We start from the raw sequence: 8,758 nt of genomic DNA on the forward strand, positions 1-8,758 counted from the left end.
TCCTATTGAGAAGAGCTTCCTATTTGTACATGTTTGCTTGTTGTTTTATAATTTCAAAGAGTTATCTTTGAGGATTTGAATAGAACATTAGAAAATGAATAAAATGAACAGTTGAGTAAGGCTGGAACCTTCTCTGTTAGCTTCTGTTCCAATTTGAACTCAGTCATCACTGCAGGGAAGTAATATGTGTTTAAAGTTAAACTTAGACTGTAGGTAGAAATCGCCATGTTACTAAGAAATACAGTTAAGCTTTCTTTGAACATATGGAAAATTTAAACCTTCTATTACTAATTACATAAAACATGGCATTATATACAGTTATTATTCCCTTTTATATCAGATGACTTACTTGAAATTTGGCAAATAAATACATAAAAGCATTCACACTTGGAAAATAAAATATAGATTCTAATTTATTTTTTAAAGTTTTATTAGATATTCATTTATTTGAATATATAATCATTTGTAAGCTGCCACACTGGTAATAGTATATGTGCATATTTTAATCATGTATTAGAATTTTATGTGAGAATGAAATCATAGCTTTAGAAGTTGTATCAAATAGGAGAATGGCATTATTTAGTATTTTAGATTCCTACCACTGTAGTAACAAACACCATAAAAACAATAGCTTTAAATGGAGCAAATTCCTCTGAAGAAGCCTCTGTGATCACATCAAACTTTAACAACCTGGAAAAGTGCCTTCAAAATAAAGTCCTTAATTATATGAGGCCCCTTTCAATGTAAGAAGACATACTCACATAATCCAAAAGACGGGTATTTTAGCATTGCTATTGTTCTGCCTGTACTTCAAAGGATACAAAATCAACAATTTTAGCAAATTCTATATGCCAAATTCATTGCATATTCAGTATATATGCACAAAACTTACAAAGAAAGGAAAAAAAATCCCATATTCAGCTTATGAGTGAAGAATTAAAATTTAAGTCTGCTTTTATCAGAATTCAACCTTTTATCAGAATATACCATTATATTAAATTTAAAAAGAAAATTCAATGTAATTAAACAAGTGTTTTGTGTTTTTATCAGATATGCTTGTGTAGCTTATAATGTTCATGTACCATTATATATTATAAATACACATCATTGATCACTGAATGATGTGACTTTGTTATGGAAAGTGTGCTGTTGGGTGACCTTGTCATTGAGTGAATTATCAAAACCTTTCTAATATAACATACTATACAACAATGCAGAATTCATTCATATAGTATAGTCTATTGTCTCCAGGGCCATAAAAACAAAGGAGGAAAAACAAAGTGTGAAATTAATTTAAGAACAAGAGAAAAGAAAAAATTGCTACCAAGACATAAGGTAAAGACTTGATAGCCAAGGCTGTTACCTCTATAACATGGCATACTGTTTTAGAGCAAATTTTTGTAATAATAATAATTTTAATAAATATGCGTCACTTATCATTATCATGATTATATTCTATATGTAAATATGCACAGTATACTTTCATCTAACTGGACATGTACTGGGCCTGGTTATACCAAATATGTACAATTGTAAGTACTGCATTATACTGCTACGTTACAATGACTGTGACATCATTAGACAATAGAAAATCTCAGCTCTATTACCATGAGGGCAAATCACATATATGCAACCTGTTACTTCACAAAACATTGTTATATAACACATGGAAATTTGGATGCATATCTTATGTGAACATATATGCATGTGAATGCATATGTATATATGTATATGGCTTATATATTACTATAGAATATAATGTTCTACATGCTAATACATGCCATACTTCAGTCAATGCTGCCAGGGCCACACATAGAAAATGGGTCTCAAAATATTTCTACTAAAATTTGAACTATTTGTAAGGCAGAAAAATACCTTAAGCTGAAGAATTTTAATTTAGTATATTTTAATATCTTAGAAAAATAGAATATCTTCAAAACAAAAATTAAATTTGACTTCTAGATAAACAAAATAAAATCTATGCAAAATTTTCAACAGACATATCATTTGAAGATTTAGTTTAACCGTAGACATTTGTGTGACTATGACTAGAACTACCATTGGGGATTTGTGGGATCCAATAAAAATGAAGATGATAGGTAATATTGAATATACAACTGAAAGCAATTACTCCACTTTTCAGGGATATCTTAGTATTATATATGTCCTCAGTGAGAGCTAGACTTCCTAGGCTACTTTTAACCTGATGCCAGTTAATTTTTTACCTAATGTCCTCTTCTCTTTCCATATCCCATGTGTTTGTTTGGTTAGTTAGCTGGGTTTGTTTATATTGGTTTATGAATAACAAGGTTTATTTTTTAAAATAATTATTATTCTTTCATACAATAAAACTTGACCAGTTTCTCCTCTTCCAAGTTCCCCACTACCATTAGATCCACTGTTCCTTCATTTTCCTTGAGAAAAGAGCAAGTCTCACAAGCATATCAACAGAATGCAGCATTTCTGTTTCTGTGGTAAAACACCATGGACATCCAAAAGAAACTTGGTGAGGAAGGAGTTTATCTCAGCTTACAATTACACATCATCATCTCTCATCAAAAAGAAGTCAAGGTAGGATGTCAGGCAGGGGAGGAACCAGGAGACAGACACTGAAGCAGAAATCATGGAGGAGTTTTGCTTTTTCTTCAGTTATGTATTAATCATCCTGCTATTTCTCCTGCTCAAGGACAGCAATACCCACAGTGGAGTCTTGCCCCCCATTAGTCAGTCATCAATAAAATGTACTGTACATTTGCCTACAACCTAAGGACGCATTGTCTTAATTAAGATTTCCCTTTCCCATCGAGGGTTGTGTCATATTAAAAAAAAAAAAAAAAAAAAAAAAAACAAGACACCAATATAAGCCATTCAGATAATATAAAATAGTTATTCTTTATGTCTACTTTGGCCCCTTTCAGCTGCAATGGTTAAAATTCCTGTCTTTTGAAAATCTAGATTTATAGAACACTAGTCACATACTGCTTAGGATTTACTTTCATTCAAACTTTCTGTTGATTTTTAATATGTTAAAGAAAAAAATCAACACAACAAGGGAATTTCTCCCCTCACCATACCAAAGATATACATTATCAACATGATTTAACAAGCCTGGGGAGATGGTCATTTGACTGAAATAGTATTAATCAAACACTTCCACCAAAACGTTACATTTTTCACTTTACAACTCTTTCTTTGAAGGAGTCACAGGGACTGTTAGAGGAAGGAAGGGAGTGGGTATTGGATATGATTATATAAAATTTTCAAAGGATAAATCTACAAAAAACGAAATTAGTAGGTAATGTGTAAAGCCCTGGCATTGAGCTTTAACAGCTGCATTTGAGCATGCTCTATAAGAAGACTGATTCGGTCAGGATGGTCCTGGAAGGCATACATGTTTACCTACTCCACAATCATGTTTTGAAGAAAAATGCACAGATATAAGCTGCAAATAAGCTATTGAAATACTGGAGAGAAAGAAAAATCCATCCACCTAAGCACCAGAAAAAAATCCAATCACGAATGACTAATTGTCACTTATATGTTTATGCTAGATAATGTGTCATCCATACATTATAGTATATTAGCAGTTAAGGCACTTTATTAGAATGTTGCAACGAATAGCATTATTTGAGGTTAACTACCTCACAGCGAAACTGCTATAGGATCCACCTAAAATAGTAGCATTCCCTAAAACCAGAAAGTGATGCTTTTGAGACAAAGATGTGAAGAAGAGCTTTCCATATAGCCCGCTTCTTGGGAAAGTTCTTGTTTAAGGAGACAATGAAGAGTGCAGATCCAGCTTCCTTAACAGTTACTATTTTAATTTTCTGACATGCTCCATTGAACTAATTACTAATCAAATTGCTATTCAGGATTCTTTTCAGAACTAAGTAGACACTATATCATGGAGACTATCAATAGATCAACCCTTATCTTTGGGGTACAAATGGCACCCAAAAATGACCAGATTGGTTTTACAGGATGAAATATAGCTATATGTTTGTCACAAGAACACTTTATATTTGTTTTCCAGGGTAAAGCTGACAAAATAATCTCTTGGATTAAGATAGCTTAGACCTACTTTCAATGACCCTATATCTTATACCCATATCCAGAATTATGCTATAGTAGCATTTCACAGTAGCAATTAAAAAATAAAACTATAGCTTGATATACCATGAACCTAGTATTCAGCATTATTTTTCTTCTGATTTGGGTTTGTTGTCTTCCTGTAATGAAAGCCTAAGAGCCTAGCAAGAATTTATTTTAAGAAATTCCCACCGGGCGGTGGTGGCAAGTGCCTTTAATCCCAGCACTTGGGAGGCAGAGGCAGGCAGATTTCTGAATTTGAGGCCAGCCTGGTCTACAGAGTGAGTTCCAGGACAGCCAGGGCTATACAGAGAAACCCTGTCTCGAAAAAAAGAATCCCATGAGGACACATCTTCTTGAACTTTGAGATTAAGTTGGATTCTCAGTATAAATGCAAACTGGGAACCAAAGCTGAGGGATCAGGGGTGTTGGCTTATTACCTAGTTTTATCTGGACATGCCCGATTTAATAATAGAGATACATTTCTTCTTCCTACTTTTTGATTCCACAGAACACCAGCATCCTTTTAAACAACCAAACAATGTTCACATGTTAAAACTTGGATCATCATCTGTATAAAAACAGTCACTTGTTATCAAATGTCTAAATTTAAAAGTAATAGTTTAATGCATATGTTAACAAAGTACTAAAATTCAATAAACTTTCATAGAAATAGCTCCATTCCTTGCTGTCAAAGCTGCCCAAGATTAGCTCAGATAGAATGTGTTCATTCCAAGATTTCTTACAAAGTCAACAAGAACATGTAAGCAATGTAAGCATGTAAGCAAAACTACAGTTTCAGTGTCTATTCCCAAGGATAAAGATCCAGCATTGAAAGACGTGACAGTTTGCATTTATACTGACACTCCAACTTAATCTCAAAGTTCAAGAGATCCAAATGTTTTCACCATTTCTAGAAAGAAAATTTTGTATGCCTGTCACCCTTTACCTCTGTCATAACCCATAGAGCCCCAGCTCTCTCTCCTTCTGTTCCTGCAGAACAGGCCGCTCAGATGGAGACAACTGCCTTCGGAAGGTATTCACATTAACGAGCTAGCACAGTGGAAGGGATATTTAATGCAGTTGTGCATGGTCCACTTAGTAGCACTTAAACTGGGCTATTACCTTGAAGAAATGAACTGACACAAAGTTTTGTTTGTGGGCCAGGAGGATGGAGTCAGTAAAGGTAAATGGGAAAATGCTCAAGTTTCAACAATGTCCCAACACCATCTTCGAAATTTCACTGGAATTCAGAGTAAAATCTTTGGAACTGAAATCCCAAAACGCTTATGAAAAGGAAAGTAATCATTCTTATAATGTTCACATATTTATAAGCAAAGTACACAAAGAATATAATATTCTCTATATTTGAATTTTATTTGGATGCTGTCTTCTTTCATCATAGCCATGTTCAGTATAACTCTGAAATTAAAAGAATCATAAAAATTAAGAAATGGCTCAAATAGACCAAGAGAAAAGCATTCCTCACATAAATCAGGTAGAAAATGTCACTAGTAACACAAGTGATGTATACTGGCTGTTTATTCATTCACTTTTTATAATGAAAGGCGCACAACCATCAGCAAATACTGACAGTAAGAATTAGTTCCTTTGCTAGAAAAGAGTTAAATGTGGAAAAGAACATAATACACTGTCTCTGGAAACACAACAGAAGTAAAGTGCACAGACAGATAGCAGAGCCAGCCTTGGCAAGGAGGTGGCAACACTGTTCTTTTGAGAAGAAGTGTAAGCAGGATGTTGAGATACTACATGTAGTGGGGTTGGCCTAATGCTGCCTGTATTCTAATGTTAATTTCAGTGCCCAAAATTATTTCCAGTAGAGTCCACACATGAGACACTGAGGAAGCCCGCCCCCACTTAATTATGATTGGTAAATAAAGATGCCAACAGCCAATGGCTAGAGAGAAGAGACATAAGGGGGATTTACAATTTGTGGGCTTTGCACAGGGAGGAGGAGGAATGACAGGAAAATCCACCATCCTGAGAGAGTGTGGAGGAGAGGACACCATACCTAAGAGGAATGCAGGACAGAGAGGAATGGTTGCCACGTGAAGAAGCAAGGAGAGTAATTGGGCAGCCCTCTGGGTTCCAGAATAGCCACGATAAATCTTAGAATTAGTAATTAATAACTCAAGATTAACTATGTGGCAGTTAGACAGTGGACCAGCTATTGTGCTGATTAAGAAAAATAAAATATAAAGGCTGTGTGTGTGTGTGTCTTTCAGTCAGGTACATGAACCATTGGGACGAGTATGATTCTGCATGCTGTACAAAAGTAAAACGGTTTCATGAAGAGTCTTGGTCCTTGCAAACCTGTATGCACTCTTAGATATGACCACAAGATGTTAGAAAGGCTTTCCCAAACAGGCCTCATGAGGAAACCTACTGTGCTGTCCAAATCTTGCTGCATAGCCAGAGTCTGCAGTCTTTAAAGGACATTACAATTATGGACTTACATCCTGATTCATGTTTGCATTCCTCCTTGCCCAAACCAGCTTTCTAGGTCTTTTCATTTGAGGATTTTGGCACCGCTGTCTCCTATACCCAGCATTGTATTTCCCGTTATACTCTGAGGTCTCATTACTCTTTCCAAACCCCAGATGCCACGAAACTACTAACAATCTCAGAATAAGACAATTCACATCATCTACACAGATCCACTGGAGCTTAAATGGAGTTATACAGTGGAAGAGTGGAGTGACAGGAATTGGTGTCATCTCAGACTCCTGCATGTGCCAGGGCAAAGGAGGATTAAAGATGTAACTTTTATTTTTAGTGTTGTTTTAGCATTAACATAAGGCTCTGGCCTGCATCTCAGGGGAGTTCCTGACAGTTTCTTCTACATGAGACTGGAGAACATTTTATTCCGCATACCTACTGGCATGATCCTGAGCAACTGCTCAAGATTTCAAGACCTCAATATAGAAATGGATATAAATCAAGATAGGCATATATAAGTAGAAACCAATCTTTATAGAATCACTGTGAGAATAAATTTAAAAGAGGCAGAAGTACTGGGCACTGAACATTTTGAAAAGGTGAAATAAGTTATTTATACAAAATAAGAAAGATTTTAGTTTATTGTGTTTCTTTGTTGAGTGAGCAATGTATATCAACATAGTAAACAAATGTAAGATAAATGTATATGTCATATGTAATTTATGTAATTTTACTTATGTGACATGTAATTTTCCTTGCTTTCTAATCTTGCCTCTTCTGTATTAGTCTTATGATTAGTTTATAATATATATACATATATATATTCATATGTATAGTCATATATATATACATGTTAGTTTATATGTAGTTTATATATATTAGTTTGTATATATAGTCATTATTACTATTGCAAAATGTTTGAAGAAAGGTGACTTAATTTTTAAAAATGTTTAATTCACAGTTCTAGAGAATCAGGGGTATTTGGTTCTACTTAACAAGGACACATGTGAAGAAAGAGATCCTATAACCAAAGGGAAAGAGGAGAGTTTGAGGACTCTAAATCCCTCCCAACATCACACTTAAGGACATCTCATACTCTGAACCTCTTAAAGGGCCTATCACCTCTCAGTAGTGTCAGATAGGAGGACAACTAACAACACATAAACCATTGTAGGCACACTGAACCCATTACCAAACCATAATAGTGACACTGTGTAATCATACAATCTTAAGTCTTACATGTGTATAAATAGAACTCTTAGTGTCCCTAAAATATAGATGAACATAGTTAATCATGTAATTATAATGTCCTATAGTTGATGCATGCCTTGTTTTACCTTTGTTTCTGAGTCAATCTTTTGTCTATAATTAAAAATATTGTCATTCTGTTGTCTAAGCACACATTCCTTATAAAACACACCCTGCTAGTGAGTTATATGAACTCACTTTACATAGCTGCATTCTTAAAAAAAAAAAAAAAGAAAGAAAAGAAAAGAAAGCCATCTGCTTTTTTGTAATGTTAAACACTTCTCTTTGACCTGAGTAGCCCTTGCCATTCTTAATCTAAAAGGGCTTTAACTAGAGAGAGTAGTGAAGTGTATCATTAATATGTTTGGAGAAAATGCCTTAGTTTTAGTTGTCAAGGAAGCATTGAGTTTGTGCTCCATAGCCTGAGGAACTCTGCATCTGATCTATGTAATGGTTCTGTAAGTACCCACATTTATGGTTTGAAGTACAAGAGAGATAAATTCATAATAAAATGAAAAAAATTAATTCACTTTTATACATTCCCAATTACAATGGTGTATATATTTTCATTTCTGTTCTGTCTTTTTTTAAAAATATGAAATGCTTCACAAATTTGCATGTCATCTTTGTGCAGGGGCCATGCTAATATTCTCTGTATCATTTCAATTTTAGTATATGTGCTGCCAAAGCAAGCACTTCTGCTCTGTCTTGAGTGATCAGTAGGTAGATGGTGGTTGTGTGTCTACCTCAGTTCTGTCCCTTCCTGGAGCCTTGTGGAAATAAGAGAGTCTGCAAGCTCCAGACAAGACACCATTGCTTCTTATTGCTACACTCAACATCCTAGTCCTTTTCATTCTGTCTCAAGTTTCTGTTTGTTTATGTTTTGGTTTTGTTGGGCGATTGGAAATCTGTTTATGTCAATGTCCAGAGGAAATTCCAGTTGGCTCCATCTCAGAATTAA

General features: G+C 34.6%; 1 non-coding gene across 1 annotated transcript; it reads right to left on the reverse strand.

Moving 5' to 3' along the window:
• Positions 1–8,386: 8,386 nt before the first annotated feature.
• On the reverse strand, positions 8,387–8,493 carry LOC117724983 (U6 spliceosomal RNA). The gene has a single exon (XR_004608856.1). It is a non-coding gene; the product is annotated as a U6 spliceosomal RNA (small nuclear RNA).
• Positions 8,494–8,758: the final 265 nt, after the last annotated feature.

The sequence above is a fragment of the Arvicanthis niloticus genome, chromosome 20 (genome assembly GCF_011762505.2).
Source record: "Arvicanthis niloticus isolate mArvNil1 chromosome 20, mArvNil1.pat.X, whole genome shotgun sequence".
NCBI lineage: Eukaryota > Metazoa > Chordata > Mammalia > Rodentia > Muridae > Arvicanthis > Arvicanthis niloticus.